The sequence below is a fragment of the Pituophis catenifer genome, unplaced genomic scaffold, assembly GCF_029215685.1.
Source record: "Pituophis catenifer annectens isolate HBS135680 unplaced genomic scaffold, rPitCat1.0.hap2 SCAF_4, whole genome shotgun sequence".
NCBI lineage: Eukaryota > Metazoa > Chordata > Lepidosauria > Squamata > Colubridae > Pituophis > Pituophis catenifer.
Genome location: NW_027256884.1, coordinates 113,256,951 through 113,275,653, shown reverse-complemented (window position 1 = coordinate 113,275,653; position 18,703 = coordinate 113,256,951). Strand labels below are relative to the sequence as shown.

The following is an 18,703-nucleotide window of genomic DNA, read 5'->3' as shown; positions in this document are numbered from 1 at the left end:
GCAATTTAAAGAAAGTAAAATAAAGCTCAGAGTTTCAACTAAGTAAGGGGGTTATTTTTCAGCCATGAGAGAAACCAGGCAAACTATTCCTAATTTTTTTCCCCCCAACTGTATTTATTTCTGAAGGGTGTTCTTTTGCTTCTTTGGCCAAAACCAACAGAAATTGACTTAAATATGCATGTATTTGTAGTGCAATAATAATGAGTGAAGAGCCTTGAGTAAAAAAAAAAAAAATAGACTTCATTCCAAGAATCCATGAGTAGCATTTGATATAGCCATGTCCAAAGTTATAATGCATATAAAATTCTCCTTTCTCTTAATTTTTTTTTTGGGGGGGGAGGAGAAGCTTTTAGGTACTTATTTGTATGTCATTGCCTAACAATGCACAAATAGTTTGACATTTAGGCAAAGCACCAAAAAATATGTTCATTTGCAAAGAAGTACCCGGTACACAAGATGCAGGAAAGTAAAACTCGGAGCTTAAATACATTCCAAGTAGCATTTTCTCAGCAAAATTGACATTTAAATAAATTGGTATTATCAAAAACATGGGGAAATTGGAAGATATTTAAGCAGCATGATATTCTTTTCTCTCCAAGCTGATGTCTTGAATTACCAGACCACTTAAATGTATGGAAGTTGTTCTAACATTGTAGGATGAAAAAGTTCCTGGACACTGGGGTGCTGATATAACAATGTATTTGCTTATCAAAAGTTCTCCTTTTATTATCATTTTATTATCGTATTATCATTCTACAACACTGAGTGGTGCGGTGGCCTAGAGGTGGAGCTCTCGCCTCACAATCAGGAGGCTGTGAGTTTGATCCTACATAGAGGCAGATATTTCTCTCTCTGGGCACAATGAGAATGTATCTGCTGAATAAAACTCTGCATTGGTGACCGGAAGGGCATCTGGCCAGTAAACACTCAGCTCCATTCAGTTGCCCAGACTCCACCCCGCAGGGGATTATTATTATTATTATTATTATTATTATTATTATTATTATTATTATTATTATTATTATTATTATTATTATATTTCTATACTGCCCTTCTCCCGAAGGACTCAGGGCAGTGTACAGCCTGATTAAAAGTACAAACACAGACAAAATTTAAAAATAACTAAAATTATTAAATAATTGGCTCAATTATAAAACCCCCAAATTTAAAATCCCACATTTAAAACCAATTAAAATCTTTACATTGATAGTCCGGCCTGGCAGAACAACAAGGTTTTGAGGGCACAGCGAAATACACAGAGGTCGGAGATCTTACGCATTTCTGGGGGCAGTTTGTTCCAAAGGGCAGGAATGAGAAGGCCCTCCCCCTGGGTGTTGCCAGCTGACATAATTTGGACAATGGCACCCTGAGGAGACCCTCTTTGTGGGAGCAGACTGGCCGGTGGGAGGCTACTGGTGGCAGAAGACGGTCTCGAAGGTACCCAGGTCCAATGCCATGGAGCGCTTTAAAGGTGGTAACCAACACCTTGAATCGCACCCGGAAGACCATTGGGAGCCAGTGCAGCTCGCGCAGGAGGGGTGTCACGTGGGCACAACGAGTTGCGCCCATAACCACCCGTGCGGCCGCATTCTGGACCAGTTGGAGCCTCCGGGTGCTTTTCAAGGGGAGCCCCATGTAGAGAGCATTACAGTAGTCCAGTTGAGAGGTGACAAGGGCGTGAGTGACCGTGCGCAAGGCATTGTCATTAAAAGGAGATGATGATTGTCATTCTACAACAACTTTTCTAAAAAGTATACATATTTGAAAAGAAGGAGAGACACATGTCAACTGCTATCATGTGTTTGTTTTTATAAGCTGCAAGTCAGGAAATTCCAGACTTGCTGTTAATTAAGAGTAATTCATAGTCCTGATTAAGTTGAGGAGAATAGTAAGCTAAGGGTCACAATTAAGTCCTTTTCAAGAAGAATGTTATAATGAAAACAAGACAAACTTGGCCTCTTCGTTAGGCCAGAATCATGCAGCTTTTCCATTGCTTCCTTTTCTTTACTTGCAACATTCCCAGAAAAATGTCAGCATTTTATATGTGAATATTACCAACAGTTAAGGCTTGTTATTAATGAATCTGATTAAGATTTACACTGTAGATAATTAACACCAATGCTTGAAGTCTAACTTACTTCTGTTTTCCCTCAAATAACAGCTGTAAAGGAACTTAAGAGGCTTCCTTGAACACCATCTAGCTGTTTGTTCTTATCTAAGAAGGGAATGGCATTACATTTATGAGTAATAGGTTTAAAACCATCGACTCATTTTTATAAGCATACTGCTTCATATTTAATATGCAAAGAAAAAAGGTTTATGTTCCTTATTCAAGAAAACAAATATGTATGGACATTTGGTAAAAATGATTCCAGTCTCATAGATAAGATAGATGGACAGACAGACAGACAGACAGATGATAGATTGTAGACCAGGGGTGTCAAACTCAAAGCCCGGGGGCCGGATTCGGCCCACGGGGTGCTTAGAACTGGCCTGCCGGGCCGCCCTAGAAACAGCAAAGAACCAGCCCATGGTGCCTCTGACAGAAAAAAAGGAGCTTGGGTGAGTGACATGCGGCCCTCCCGAGCTCCGTTTTCTCTGGCAGAGGGTTGCAGGAGGCCTTCACAGCAAAAAACGAAGCTCAGAGGGCCATGGGCAGACCTTCCAAGTTCCGTTTTCGCTGGCAGGAAGCCGTCACAGCCAAAAACGGAGCTTGGGAGCCCGTTTTCACTGGCAGAGTGTTCAGGCCACCACAGGCGCCCGTGACACGAGTGATGTCGAGCTGGCCACACCCAGTCTGGCCTCCCGAAGTCAAACACAACCCTAATGTGGCCCTCAATGAAATTGAGATTGACACCCCTATTGTAGACAGACAGACCGACAGACAGATATTTTCCTTCCATTTAATTGTACTTGATTCTCTTGTCCAGGGACTGCTTGGACAAGTCCCTGAAGTTTTCTTAGCAAGGTTTCTAAGAAGTGATTGGCCATTGCCTCCTTTCTAAAGCTGAGAGAAAGCGACTGGCTCAAGGTCATCCAGATGGCTTTGTGCCCAAAGTGGGATTAGAACTCATAGTCTCCCAGGTTTCAAGTCTGATGCCTTAACCACTACACCAAACTCCATAGAGAAGATAGCCCTTTATAAAAAGACATTTGCCTGGAAAGTTGCAATTTGCTTTCAGTGCCTCTCCCTTGTTCTTTGTGTTTTGCTATGTGCTACACAAAATCTACTATTACAGTTATTACTTTTAGAATAAACACTGTCGCAAAGCTCAGCTGTCAGAAGACCCATTCTACAAAGGTGGACTGCAGATGTAACCAATGACATAGCATCATAACATCCTAGAGTAGGAAAGGGCTACTTAGGCCACTGAGTCCGATTCTTGCTCGATTCAAGAAACCAAACTGAAACATCCCTGGGAGCTTTACCTCTGTTTGAAAAATGAAGGGGAGTCCATCATCTTGAGATAACTTATTACACTGTGAACCTAACTGTGCTCCTAGAATGCTCCTTGTAAGATACAAATAAGAGTGTATTTATTTATTTAGTAGATTTATTTGGTCATACATCTTATATAGCATAACCCCTGGGCAGCTTACAAAGCAATAATAAAATATCAAAAATGATAAAAGGTAAAGGTAAAGGTTCCCCTCGCACATATGTGCTAGTCATTCCCGACTCTAGGGGGTGGTGCTCATCTCTGTTTCAAAGCCAACGCTGTCCGAAGACGTCTCCATGGTCATGTGGCTGGCATGAGTAAATGCCAAAGGTGCACGGAACGCTGTTACCTTCCCACCAAAGGTGGTCCCTATTTTTCTACTTGTATTTTTATGTGCTTTCGAACTGCTAGGTTGACAGAAGCTGGGACAAGGAACGGGAGCTCACCCCGTTACGCAGCACTAGGGATTTGAACCGCTGAACTGCCGACCTTTTGATCAACAAGCTCAGTATCTTAGCCACTGAGCCACTGTGAAAACCACCAAAAAATCCAAAACCTTCCTATACTATACTTCCATGTTGGAAGCACCAAAGAGTTCCGTGGTGAAATAATTAACCGGTGACATCATCATCCCAGGGGATGCCCCATTTGGGGGCTCCTTGCATGTTCTCATTAATGAGCCCACCAAAGTGGTACCTATTTATCTACTTGCATTTGCATGCTTTCAAAGTCCTAGGTTGGCAGAACCTGGAGCAAATGATAAGAGCTCACCGCGTCACACACCAGCACTCGGGCTTCGAACACGGGACTGCAAATTGTCAACCCCAGATCCTAATCACATGAGCCAACAAGCTCCTAATCTTCCTATAACTTAATTGTATTATTATATGCCCTGTATTTAAAAAAAGACAAGAATAGAGATTTTGACTACTTTCAATGTGACATCCTCAGGTATTTCAAGATTGCCATCACCTCTGTTCTCTCCCTCTCAAAGCTAAAAATTTCCAATTTAGATTTTTTTTTAATAAAATGTTTTCTGGGTAAAGCTGTATGAAATAATAAGTATGCACAGACTTTTCTTTTCCTGTGCTACTAATGTTTTTAATAAATATTGATAGCATCATAAATATGTGAGTATGGATTACTGCAGCAGGTCTATGGTGTCACTAACCAGTATCACAAGTTTTGTTTAATATTCAAAATTAAAAAGAGAAGTACTACAGTCTAGGGAATGAAAGTATGATAATAAAGACCCAGCATGTAATAATAACAATAATGTCCTGGTTTTCTATTAAAAGTACCAGAACAGCTTGTTTCCATGCATTATAAAATCAACAGCAGAACAAGCATACCGTCCGTATTTCTTTTTCCCTTACAAAGGAGCATATTATATAGCCAGCATTTTGTTTTTGAGCTGGAAATGTAAACGTCTGAATGTTCGGCCTGCTGTTTTTAACCTGCTGCTTTGGATTTGGTTTGCATCTGGTATTGTTTTGAACTGTTTGTTTTACGATTATTGCTTCTAATTATTTATTTTTTTGGGGTAAAGTTTCATTGTTTTTAATCACTTTGTATATTCGCAAGCAGAAATGCAAATCAAAATCAAACTCTGAAACGGTTTAGGATCATGTTGTTTTTAATTATGCCGAGAGGCACATGTTATAGTCTACACCTTCTTGGATTCCTTTTGCTCTCCACGTTATTCAAATGAGCTCCTAAAAAAGAGTGAAAAACTTGTAGGTGGGATCTAGACATAGCTACCCATTTCTTCCTCTGAGTCCAGAATATGGAGAAATAAGAGGAGAATGCAATCCAAAATGTAGTGGCATCTATCAATCTATCAGTCTTAGGAAGTAGTCCAAACAAACATAGATAAGAGACCACTGACCCCACAGAAGACTAACTCTATCTTTATTTTAAGGCTACATTTGCAGAATCTTGCAGGTCTGAATGGATATCTCTCTCCCCTCCCTTCTCCTCACTTTTAAAGTCTAACAAAATAAGAAGGATCTCTTCTAAGATGTTTGCCATGCCCCCCATTTCTTCTGTGGGCTCAATTGTATTTTATCTGGCTGTTGTCCTAATCTGCAGCTCTTCCTTCTGTCTCCCAAAGCCATTTCCACATACCATTATAGTATTCTTTTCAAATTATGAACAACCTTTTTTGTTATTTTAGGGTAGATACAGTTTTCCTGATCTACATCTTCAAGTAACCTCAACCAAGATGACTAATGGTGCAGGATATCAGAGTTTGTCAATCTCAGCATATTAAAAACAGAGACATCACCTTGCTGACAAAGATCCGTATAGTCAAAGCTATAGTTTTCCTAATAGTAATGCATGGCTGTAAGAGTTGGATCATAAGAAAGGCCGAGCGTCGAAGAACTGATGCTTTCAAATTGTGTTGTTGGAGAAGACTCTTGAGAGTCCCTTGGACTGCAAGGAGATCACATCAGACAACCCAAAAGGAAATCAACCCTGACTGTCCTTTAGAAGGACAGATATTGAAGCTGAAGCTCAAATACTTTGGCCACCAAATGAGAAGAGAGAACTTACTGGAAAAGACACTGTTGTTGGGAAGAAAGGAAGGCAAATGGAGAAGGAGATGGCAGAGGATGAGATGGTTAGATAGTGTCATAAACACAATGAACATGAATTTGGGCAAACTTCAGGAAACAATGAAGAAAATGGGGGCGTAGCTTACTATGGTCCATGGAGTCATGAAGAATCAGGCATGACTTAGCAACTGAACAACAATAACAATCTCTTGAGGGTCACTCATTAGCTCAACTGCCTTATGCTTTGTTGACATTCCTTCCATGATATGATTTGCAGACTATCATTTGGTGACTACAGAGAATGAACTTCCCCTGTGATGGTAAATACTCTTTATAATGACTTCTCCTAAAAGGTTTCCTGAATGGTGTCACATTTTAGATGCTTTTTAAAAATAACACTTTTTAATGCTGGCCTTACATAGTATTAACTTCCTCAATATCTATCTTCTTATGGATTGTTTTAACTCTTTTTTTTTAATCCTGTTTTTATTTTCTATCCTGGTAAGTACTCCAAATCAGTTTAGAATTTTAAAAAATAGGAAGTGACTCAAAAACACTTTTAATAAATAGTTATTTATAATAATGTAACGGCAGATAGACTTTAATATGAATTGTTGTCATTGCTCTGTGTCAATAATTGTATTAAGATTCCATATCTTTGAGAGAACTCTGTATCTATTATCTTACTCAACTTTCCAAATTATTTTTGGCACATTTATCATTCCTCTGATCAAAATCTTTATTACGTACTTTGAGCCAACTGTTACAATAAAAAAATAGAATAAAGAGAGAAATAGTTTAACACAACAATTTGTTATTGCAGGACAATAACAGGACAATAAAAAAACTGAATGGAATATTCCATGGTTCTTATTTGCAGAGACTTTGCCTCTGTGGATCCAGTGAGGTAGAAATTCTTGTTCATGTCCTCATATGGTCTCTTTTCTATGCTGCACCAAGACATCCTGTGATCGCCCCAATCATTCCCAAATACAAGGGCCACGGAGATAAACGTTATATTTATTATTTTTTTAAGGATGCTAACCCACACTCACATATCAGGTAGCCAAATATCTGTAAAATACTTTTAATAAGGTATGTTGTGTTATTATCCTGGGTTTTTTTTTTTTTTTTTTGCCTCCTTTCCCAAAATCAAATTATGTTAAAACTATTTCCTTTTTTACTGTATTAATTTTATTGTAAAGGCTGGTCAAAGATTGGGATATTTTACTTTTTTCAAATGTTTTTGATCATTCCTCTGAACGAGTGCTTCTCCTTTGTTTCTTTGTTTCTTTCTCTTTTTTTTAGTTTTGGAAGATAAACTGCAAAATTGCTGCCACGATAGCGACAGATCCAATTCAAAAGCCGACACCTTTAAAAGAGGACAAGTTCATTTCAAAAGGCTTTTACTCTTTCCATCAGAAGACTTACCATCATTTTAGAAAGATGATTACACCTTAAGACCAGGATGTACAACAACTGAGCTTCTAAGGCTTTGTGAAATCTCAAAGCCCTTCTCTGTGAACTTCAAAGTCTGCCTAGAAGTTCTGATGGAATTGTTTTTGAATGTGTGACAGAATGGAAATAGATGCAATGCTCGGCTTACTACCACAATTGAGAGTGGAAACTTCAGTCACTGAATGAACTGGTTGTTAAGTGAGACATCACATGACTGATTCACTCAATAACTGTAATCCTGGAATACTCCTGGTTGTAAGTGTTAATGATCTCCTGGGTAATTAAGCAGACAGAGTGAAAGGGCTGTCAAAGAGCTGCCTGCCAGAGGGACTCAGTGTTGCATAGGGCTAGATCCTAGAGCAGGAGTGTCAAACTCCAAAGCCAGCAGGCAGGATCCAGGCCAGGGGGTGCTTAGATCTGGCCCGCAGGGCAGCCCTGGAAACAGTGAAGGACCAGCCCAGGGTGTCTCTGCCAGTAAACATGGAGCTTGGGAGGGCCACGTGTGGCCTTTCCGAACTCCGTTTTCACTGGCAGAGGTTTGCAGGAGGCTGTCACAGAGCTCGGGAACCCATTTTCAGTGGCTGAGTGCTTGGCCACAGGCGCCCCTGACACGAGTGACATTGAACTGGCCTGCCCACTCTGGCCCCCTGAGGTCAAACTACCCTGAGGCAGTCCTCAATGAAATCGAGTTTGACACTCCTGCTCTAGAGGGCAGGATTTTTCTCTCAAGAGGCTGGCTGAAAAAGGTCCATCCTGAAATCCAAGCAGGATTTTGGCACAGAGTGTTTGCAGTACATGATGATTGCAGCCAGCCCTCAGAGACAAGAGGGTCTTCTCTCATTTCTGGTGACTGGCTGTGCAAGTGGACCATATTTGCAACCACTCCATGCCAAAATCCAGTTTGGTTTTCTGGATGGACCTTTTTCAGCCAACCCCCAGAAACTGCTTGGCAGGCAGCAATGGTTTGTGACCTTCCCTGCTGGCTTTCCCCATTGACTTTCTGGGGAAGCTGGCAGGAAAGATTGCAAACGATAATCACATGATCACAGAGTACTAGTGTTAAGGATAAAAGCATTGCCAAGTGTCCAGATCACAAACACATGTCTGCAGGCACAGTGCGGGGTACTGCAATGGGTACATTTTTAGGCATAGATCATAAAGTCCCTTTATTCATAATTTTAAATGGTCTCTGAATGAATGGCCATTAAGCAAGGACTACCTGTATTAAATATATTGAGTTAACCACATGAGTTATATTCCTATGTAATAATACATTAGCTATTTTTTTGTCCTGGTTTTTGAATGTGGCTTCCAGCACCCCTCTCAAAGGCAAGCTGTGGCCTTAGACTGAAAAAGTTTTATACTCCTGCCTAAAGAAACAGAATAGAATAACAGAGTTGGAAGGGATCTTGGAGGTCTTCTAGTCCAACCCTCTGCTCAGACAGTAAACCCTATACCATTTATTTCAACTTGTGGACTAATCTATTCTTAAAACCTTCAAAGGTTGGAGCAATTACAACTTCTGTTCCACTGATTAATTGTTCTAAGTGTCAATAAGTTTCTCCTTATTTCTAGGTTGTTTCTCTCCTTGATTGGTTTCCATCCATTGCTTCTTGTCCTGCCTTCAGGTGCTTTGGAGAATAGGTTGATCTCATCTTCTTTGTGACAGCCCCTCAAATATTGGAACACTGTCATCATGTCACCCCTCGTACTTCTTTTCATTAAACTAGAGAGATTACAGAAGATAGTATAGGCTTCAAGTGGAAAATCTCCCACCCCATTCCATATAATTATGTGCTAAAAAAGAGCAACATGATTGCCTGTTGTAAGAAAATTGCATGGAAAATTTAAATAGTTCAGAAGGATAGGTTCAGAAATTTCTTTCTCTATGAAATGCACCTTTTTGTCTAAGCCTCCATAGTTGAAATTCCCCAGAATGAATTGTCAAGAGACATTGTTCTTCACAGCATCAGACTGACTGTTACAATTCAGGTTATTTATAGACAATGCCAGGGTGTTACATAACGTACAATAGCTCCAAACCCCAAGACAACAGGTTTAGCCTTCTTTTTTTTTTTTTTCCTTCTATTGATTTGTGATGCCTTAAGATGTAGGAGTAAAAACGTCAGAAATGCAAGGGACCGTATTAAGGGAGATGGTGGAAGTGTCTTGCACCAATAAATGTCAGCCAATTTGCTGTGAAAAGAAAATAAATCTGGAAAATAAAAGGGCAAGCACATTTCAAAGCTACAGGTCCAAATGGTCTCAAAAGATGACATTCTCCCAAAACAGCTTTTCTGAAAAACAGAATTTATATAAAGAGGCTGAAAATCTACAGGACTTTGGTCATTTTTTACAGCACAGAATAAGACTTTTATAAAAGATGTTGCAGCTAGGAAGCATTGATGAGAATCCTGGAATAAATAGCTGCTTTTTAGAAATGAAGAATTTACTTTTTTCCCAACTGTAACTTCAGTCCCAAGAGGAAAAGTTCTGGTTTCAGTTGAATATTAATCTTTAAAATCTTCTGAATTATTGTATATATTTGAACCCAGCATTTTCTAGCTGTTTTTGCACTTCTACCAAGCATGATAAAATGGCCCTTCTTTTTGTTCACACTTGTAACATAAATTTGAAGTATTTTTATACTGTATATTCTGGATAATTTTTCTGGTATCATATATCAATGACACATCATTTTATAAAAATTCTCTTTGAGTTTACAACATAGTATAAATTTCAGTCCTTTCAACCACATATTTTTCTATTGTTCCATCTGTATTTTATAACCAAAAATTTTAGCCCATTTAACATACATTCCTTAACTTCTTCCGGGTGCGATTCAAGGTGTTGGTTACCACCTTTAAAGCGCTCCATGGCATAGGACCCGGGTACCTCCGAGACCGTCTTCTGCCACCAATAGCCTCCCACCGACCAGTCCGTTCCCACAGAGAGGGTCTCCTCAGGGTGCCATCAGCCAAGTTATGTCGGCTGGCGACGCCCAGGGGGAGGGCCTTCTCTGTGGGAGCCCCAGCCCTGTGGAACGAACTGCCCCCGGAAATTCGTAAGATCTCTGACCTCCAGGTGTTTCGCTGCGCATTGAAGACCCTGTTGTTCCGCCAGACCGGACTATCAACACAATAGTTTTAAATTGGGGTATTTAAATTTATTGGGGTTTTAAATTTGAGCCACTTTATTTAATTATTTTAAATTTTATATTGTTGTTTTGTCTGTGTTTTTAAATAGTCTGTACACTGCCCTGAGTCCTTCGGGAGAAGGGCGGTATAGAAATAAAATTATTATTATTATTATTCTTTTGTTTCAAATTTCAATAAAAGTTTATACCTTTTAGCAATCACAACATGTCCATCACCTCTACATAATTCTGTTTCAAAAATCAGTCTTACAATGTCAAATATCATAAATTCTTTTATCTACTTTTCTACTTTAAACATTTCTGATATGTATAAATACATATCGGGGGAAAAGTCCATTGTAGGTACAAAGATGGAAAGATTTGGCAAAACCTACAATACAGCACAGGTGTCAAACTCAATCATGTCACGTGATGTCACGTGATGTATCACAACATTTTTTGCCTTTGCAGAGCTAGGGTGGGTTTGGCCAGCGTGTGATTCATCCGGCCCGTGGGCCAATTTGACATCCCTGCTAGAGGAACGGTTAATGAAACTGACAGAATTCACCAAAATGGCCTTGTTTGATCAGAGAGAAGACAATATCTATATTTATTGGTGATTGAAAACGGGAGTGGTTTGGTAGCCTAGTGTTGAAGACTCTCACCTCCCCCTGGGAAGGTTGAGAATTCAATCCTAAGTAGTAGCAGATGTTTCTCTCCTAGAGCACAAAGAAAAAAACATCTGCTGCAAATTCCACATCAGGAAGGGCATCTGGGCAATAAACATTCAGCTCCATCCAGTTCCCCAGATTGTATCGGTAATCCGTAATTAAGGGACTACAGGATCATAAAAAGGGAGTGCTGGAGACTGAAAACCCCTTTGAAGTTTCTGCATAAAACAGAAAAAAATGAACATATGATTTATGGTTTTGATTATTGGATAGGATAAAATACAGAAAGAAGAGTCATGATGTAATTAGAGAGAGAGAGAGAGGTCAATTTATAATTGTACTTATGACTCCTGTAAAGATCAGAAGCCACTTTATATCATTTTTCTTTCCTTTCTAGTTTTCTGCTATTATTTCTGTTTGTACCCTTAAGTTTTTCCTTTTCTTTTTTCCTTTTTGTTCTGTTCTACTTTTTATTAGTCTTCTTCTCCTGTTTAAATTTTTCAATAAATAAAGCAAATGCAAGAGATACTTTAAAGTTTCCCTATTGTGTCTTCTCTCTGGAATGATACCCCCCCCCCCCCCGGGAGGTCTGTATTGAGGTTCCAAGTAATATATCCCATTCAATAAGAATTCCGAGGCAGGCAATTTCCTCAAAGAACATTTCATTAGGACATATCAAATTGGCCTGTTCCTGGTGGAAAACCAGCTCTCTAAGTCCCCGCCGGTTTTACACCCAATTAAAAGGAAAACTTTTTCACTCCAAGTGTCCAGTCACATGGTCCAATCAGCATACAGGCCAGTTGCTAGGTGACCTCAGTCTCCATCTTTTGAACACCTGCACCAATGTCCTTGATTCCCAGGGGAAATAATTTTATTTAGGCTACAATACCCCAGCTATCTCTACACCCCCCCTCCCTGGCCACTTTGCTCCAGCTGTGTCAGTCCTGAAGCAGTGAGAAGAGAAACCTCCCTAGAGAAAACTACAAAGAAGAAAATGGCCACAGTTCGGCCAACTTCAGGGTTAACAGTCTGCATGGTTCCCATCATAGGGCTTTTTAAAAGATGTCTGAAAAGTGGCTCTGCTCCCAGTCCTGGGGTTAGAGCAGCAGTCCCCAACCTTTTGGGGACCAGGGACCGGTTCTGTGAGAGAGGTTTTTCTGTGGACCAGAGGGGACATATTTTTGCATGATGCCTGCATCTTGCGAATGGGACTTTTTCTGTTTGCGTGGCCCAGTTTCTGGCATGTTGCAGCCCAGTGCAAAGACTCCTAGATAAAGAGTGTGTGTGCTGAGCCTTTGTTAATTCGTGTTGTGTTTGAATATGTTTGCTTCTTTTACCCTTCTGCAGGCACTTTAAAAAAAAATGCTTGCATTTTTGTGTGCACTGTAAACGGCCCAGAATCTTATGGGATTCAGGCAATCCTCCAAGTCTAATAATAAACTAAAAACAATATTGTACAATTTGGCTTCTGTGGAAATACAAGGGAAGAGCTGTGTGGGTGAGTGACAGTTTGGATATACATTTTTAAAAAAGCTGTCCATCCATCCATCCCTTTGTTGTGAGGCTATATATTCTAGCGAGTACAAAGAGATTTGTCTTTTAAAGCAAAAAGTATGGATCTCCTGCATTAGCACCGCTATGCAGAAGCATTCTTTTAGGGTACTTGTAGTCCGCACTTAACAGCCAATCACTGAGCAACCATTCTAAGTTACGATGCACATCCGCCGAGCTATTATGACCCAATTTCAAAGTTCCAATGACCACATATACATGTACCAGTGGTGGGTTGCTACCAGTTCTCCCTGGTTCTTGTGAACTGGTAGTGGAAATTTTGAGTAGTTCGGAGAACCGGTAAATACCACTTCTGCCTGGCCCCGTCCCCAATCTATTCACTGCCTCCTGAGTCCCAGCTGATCGGCTAGAAGGAAAAAATCAGGGCTCACTTGACAAAGAAGAGGAAAGAAAAACAAGCTTTAAATTGAGAAGCCAAGAAGCCTCCCAACTGATCGGCTAGAACCGATCCGCTCCTTGTAAACTGCTCGGTGGTGGTAGATTGGCAATTGAGGCCAAGCTGCCTGAAAGTGATTTCCGATGCTCTCGGTGGTGGCAGAGCAGCAAAAAACTGTTTAAACTCTTGCTGCAGCACTTCAAAGGGCTGCCCTACAGCTGATCAGTGGTAAAAGGCAGTGTGGTGGTAGACTAGTGCGCTCCAAAAACAAATAGGTAGACCGGAATGCTCCAAAAATAAATGGGTAGACTGGTACGGCTCTGTAAGCAGTTAAAAGCCTGGTAGACCAGTACCTCTGCTAAATCCTAAAGAATTGTTTGTCACATGACCATCAAACCACACCCACAAAATAAGCCATGCCCACAGAACCGGTAGTAAAGAAATTTAGAACCCACCCCTGACATGTACCATAGTCATGTGATCGCATTTTGAGTGCTTGGCAACAGACTAGCACTTAGGGCCTTTTGCAGAGTCCTGCAGCTATGTGACCATGATTTTTGGCTTTTTTTTTTTTTTTTTTTGCCAGTTTCTGGTGTTTACTTCAAGTTTGCAGCCGGTTCTATCCGGCTCGGACGAACCGGTAGCACCAGAGGTGGGAGGCTCTGCCCACCTGTCCAGTTGTCATCACATCCCATTTTTGATGCATTGCGCATGCGCAGAAGGTCCTGCACATGTGCAGAGATGTCACGCACAAGCGAAGCACGCACATACGCTCTCCCATTTGCAAACTAGTAGTGAAGGTAAGTGGATTTCAACCCTGGAAAACAGGTTAGCTTAACAGCTATGGCATTCACATAATAAAAAAGTCATAAAATTTGGTGCAGAGCAACTAAATCACCACCCTAATTTATGGTCATAATTCCAGGCTCAATTACTACCTGTGCAGTAACCTAAAATTTTCCGCAATAGCAGCAGATGCACACAGGGAAGAAATGGTAGTAATAAGCAATACGCACTAAGTAATAAGCAAGCAATAAACAAGGAAGAATGCTAGCAGTGTTTTTTTTTAAAGTCAACTTACTTTTTCAAGCTCTTTTTAAAGAGCATCTCCTGTGCAGATGTGATTCTAGATTTCATTCGAGATACACATATGGTAAACATAAAATTCTAGGCCTTTCTAACATAGATATATTGGCTCTTAGATTGAAAGGACAATTAGATAGCTACCCCACCTCTGATCCCAACACCTTGATTATGAATCATGGTGGCGCAGTAGTTTGGAATGGTTAGAATGCAGTTTTGCAGGCCCTTTGCCAGCAGTTCGATTCTCACCAGCTCAAAGTTGACTCAGTCTTCCATCCTTCCGAGGTCAGTAAAATGAGGATCTTAGATTATTGGGGCAACATGCTGACTCTGTAAACTACTTAGAGAGGGCTGTAAAACACTATGAAGCAGTATGTAAGTCTAAGTGCTATTGCTTTTGCTTTTGCTTTTGCTTTTGCTTTTGCTATTCTTTTTGCTATTGCTATTGCTATTGCTATTGCTATGCTTTTGCTATTGCTATGCTATTGCTATGCTATTGCTATTACTATGCTTTTGCTATGTTATTGCTATTGCTATGCTGTTGCTATACTATTGCTATTGCTATACTATTGCTATGCTATTGCTATTACTATGCTTTTGCTATGCTATCGCTATGCTATTGCTATGCTTTTGCTATGCTATTGCTATTGGTATTGGTATTGCTATGCTATTGCTATGCTATTGCTATGCTATTGCTATTCCTTTTGCTATTGCTATGCTTTTGCTATTGCTATGCTATTGCTATTACTATGCTTTTGCTATGCTATTGCTATGTTATTGCTATTGCTATGCTGTTGCTATGCTATTGCTATACTATTGCTATGCTATTGCTATTACTATGCTTTTGCTATGCTATCGCTATGCTATGCTATTGCTATGCTTTTGCTATGCTATTGCAATGCTATTGCTATGCTATTGCTATTGGTATTGCTATGCTATTGCTATGCTATTGCTATTTTAGGACAATTAATTCTTCCATATCCATCAATTGAAACAGGAAAAAAATACACTTCCTGGAATTTTTGCATTTTTTTTTTTAAAGAATGCCTGATGGCTTATGCTCCATGTGGTTTAACCCACACACACCGCCTGTGTTCCTGGATGCTCCTGCTGTCCTGTTCTATTGAGCCAATACCTCATATTAGGCTAGAAGCATTTTAAAATGCTGTGCCTTTTAAAGCCTTCTCTTTCTGAAGAAAGATTTCTTGCAGATATTCCTTCTTATGCATAAGCTTCTTAATCAGCATCAATATATACTTTAGATATGAATTATTGCATTTATATCCAAGATTTAGGCTGGGTCTGAGAAAACATGATAGACTGAAAATCACTCAGGGAACTCTGTGGCTGACTGGAAAGCTGAAATTCACTCAGTGAAACAGCACAGCTTATACTGGCTCTTTATTATATTACAGTAAACCTTTAATATTACCCATCCTTGACTCACTAAGTTCAAAGTTACAGTGGACTCCCCAAAAAGTACTTATGACCTGGACCCAATGGTTGGGTATGTCCCACACATACAGTGACTGAATGTCAGGTGCTCAGCTTCGGGCTTGCATTTATAACTGTTTGCAGCATCCCATGGTCATTGTGACCTTTATTATTTATTTATTTATTTATTTATTTATTTATTTATTTATTTATTTATTTATTTATTTATTTATTTATTTATTTATTTATTTATTTATTTATTTATTTATTTAATTCAATTTGTATACCGCCCTTCTCCTAGTGGACTCAGGGCGGTGCACAGCCAGAACTAAAACACATACCAATACAAAATTTAAAATTTTTAAAAGAATTACATGACTTTGGCCCAAAATTTAAAACATTCAAACTAAAATCCATTTGCAATTTAAAAAGCTAAAAAAAACGGGGGGGGGGGGTGTTTTACGCCAGCCCTGCTTGATGGAAAAGAAAAGTTTTTAGGGCACGGCGAAAGGCCCGGAGATCCGATATCCTTCGTATCTCCGGGGGCAAATTGTTCCAGAGGGCAGGAGCTGCCACAGAGAAGGCCCTCCCCCTGGGGGTCGCCAGCCGACATTGCCTGGCTGACGGCACCCTGAGGAGTCCCTCTCTGTGGGAGCGTACTGGTCGGTGGGAGGCTATCGGCGGCAGAAGGCGGTCCCGCAAATTTGTGATGTTTTTTTGTCAGAAACCAACATTTACTTCTGGTTCTTGGTAACAAACACCCATAGCAAACAATGAGTTCATTAAATGATTAGCTACTGCAAAAAGGGTCATAATCATGGTCACGTGATGACCAGCTTTACGACTGCCACAATTTACAGGCTGAATTAGGGTCATAAAACAGGGACCACCTGTAATAACAACAACAACAACAAAAACAACAATAATAGATATTATTATTATTAATATTATTATTATTATTATTATTATTATTATTATTATTATTATTATTATTTAAAAAATAGATATATAAAAATAGAAAGTGATACCCATTATCATCGGGGCACTTGGTACCATGTCCAAGAATTTTATAAGATACATCAACAAATTGCAACCTCCTGCAATAACACCAGCGGAACTGCAAAAACTGCCCTACTTGGAACATCGTACATCTTAAGAAGGTACTTGGTTGATACCTAGGACGCTGGCAGCAACCCCTATCAACCATTAGCACCAGTCAATGGTATTTGTGATGCATTTTTGAATGTTCAGTTAACTGAGTTTCATGTTTAATGAATAAAGTATATGATAATAATAATACCACCAGGGAGGAAAAGCTGTCCACACTGCATGCTTCTGCATATTCGTAAGATCCTATTGCCATTTTATGCATGCGTAAAATGTGTCTGTGTAAAATACCACTCCCATTTTATATATGTATAAATGGGTAAAATATAGTAATCATCCCATCTGGATTTGATGAGCATTCTATTTTCACAGACATCCCTTTGTCCCACTAGTCCATTCAATTGAGAGTTTACTTGTATACTGACTCTACATATGGTTGATGTGTAAAAGGTTTCATTTTCTATTATCTTTCAAAAGAGTTGCCATCTGAAATTGGCAGATTTGGAGAGTGCTACTGATGTGAATAATTCAGGCTTTTTCTAATCAGATGCCATTCAGATGGATAGCATCTTGCAGGATTTCCAGGTCAGTCTGGCTAAGGACTGTGGAGATTTTAATCCAACACATCCAATGGACCCAGACTGTATGAGGCTGACTGAGAGGACATAAAAGCCTAACTTCCTGAAGCCTTCTCTCTTTTTCTTTTTATTGTTTCTTTTTTGTTTCCAAAAAGTTTTTTATTTTTATTTCTCATAAGCATATTTGAGTGTACAATCTTTTATCCATCGTTTTCCATTCATCTTATCTTTTAACTTTCATTTTTAGTTGTTCGGGGCTGCTCTTTTACCATTTACCCTCCTTTATTTTACCACAACCTTTCCTCTTCTCCTCCCCTTCTCTTCCTTCCTCCATCTCTTCCTACTTTCTTTGTTCTCCCTCTCCTTCTCTTTTCTACTTCCCCTTTCCCTTCCCCCACTCCTCTCTTCTTCCTCCCTTTCTAACCCTCCCTCGTTTCCCTTTTCAATTCAATCTAGAATGGTATTTGAGCAGCCCCGATTATAGGGAGTGCCTCCAACGAGTTTTCCTTCATATCTCTAATCATCTTACTTGCTCTCCTAGGGATATGCTCAACTCTGTCAATATCCTTCCCAAAATGCAGTGCCCAAAGCACCGAAAGGCAAAATGAGAAACAATGGATGGAAACTAAGCAAGGAGAGAAGCAAACTAGAACTAAGGAGAAATTTCCTAATGGTGAGAGCAATCAACCAATGGAACAACTTGCATCCAGAAGTTGTGAGTGCTGCATCACTGGAGGCTTTCAAAAACAGACTGGACAATCATTTATCTAAAATGGTATAGTGCCTCGAGCAGGGGGTTGGATTAGAAGACCTCCAAGCTCCCTTCCAACTCTATGTTCGGGGTGCAGTTCAATTCTATGGTAATTCTATGTTCTGGGTAAAGTTCAATCAAAGCAGGATAGAGATCTTGACAATAGAATTCCAATGCTATAAACTAAAATTCCTTTCTATTCCATTTGCAACTGCATCACAGCGTTGGCTCAGGTTTCATCTTATGATTCCCCAAGAGACTGACATCCTTTTCACATGTGCTGGTACATACTGTTGCCCAGTCTGGTTTCACTTGCCTCAAGCCAGCTGCCTTGTTAAGCACCAGCTCCAAAAAGCTGATGCAATTCCTACTGCAGGCTTCTGCTTGAGGATGGTGTCAGAGAGAAGGTCTGTTATGTGAGATGGCAGGAGACTTTAGAGAGCTGAAGTCTATACGGATTGGCAAACAGGTAACAAGATTATGAGTCCCAGAGAGGGAAAAGGGCTATAATTCAACTCCTTGCCTGACAGACTACAGGT

At 39.9% G+C, this 18,703-nt stretch overlaps 1 protein-coding gene across 1 annotated transcript in view; it reads right to left on the bottom strand.

The window, feature by feature from the left end:
- The window catches only part of GUCY1A2 (guanylate cyclase 1 soluble subunit alpha 2), a 205,804-nt gene that overhangs the window by 109,675 nt on the left and 77,426 nt on the right, over nucleotides 1–18,703 (bottom strand). The gene's annotated exons all lie outside the window — the stretch shown is intronic.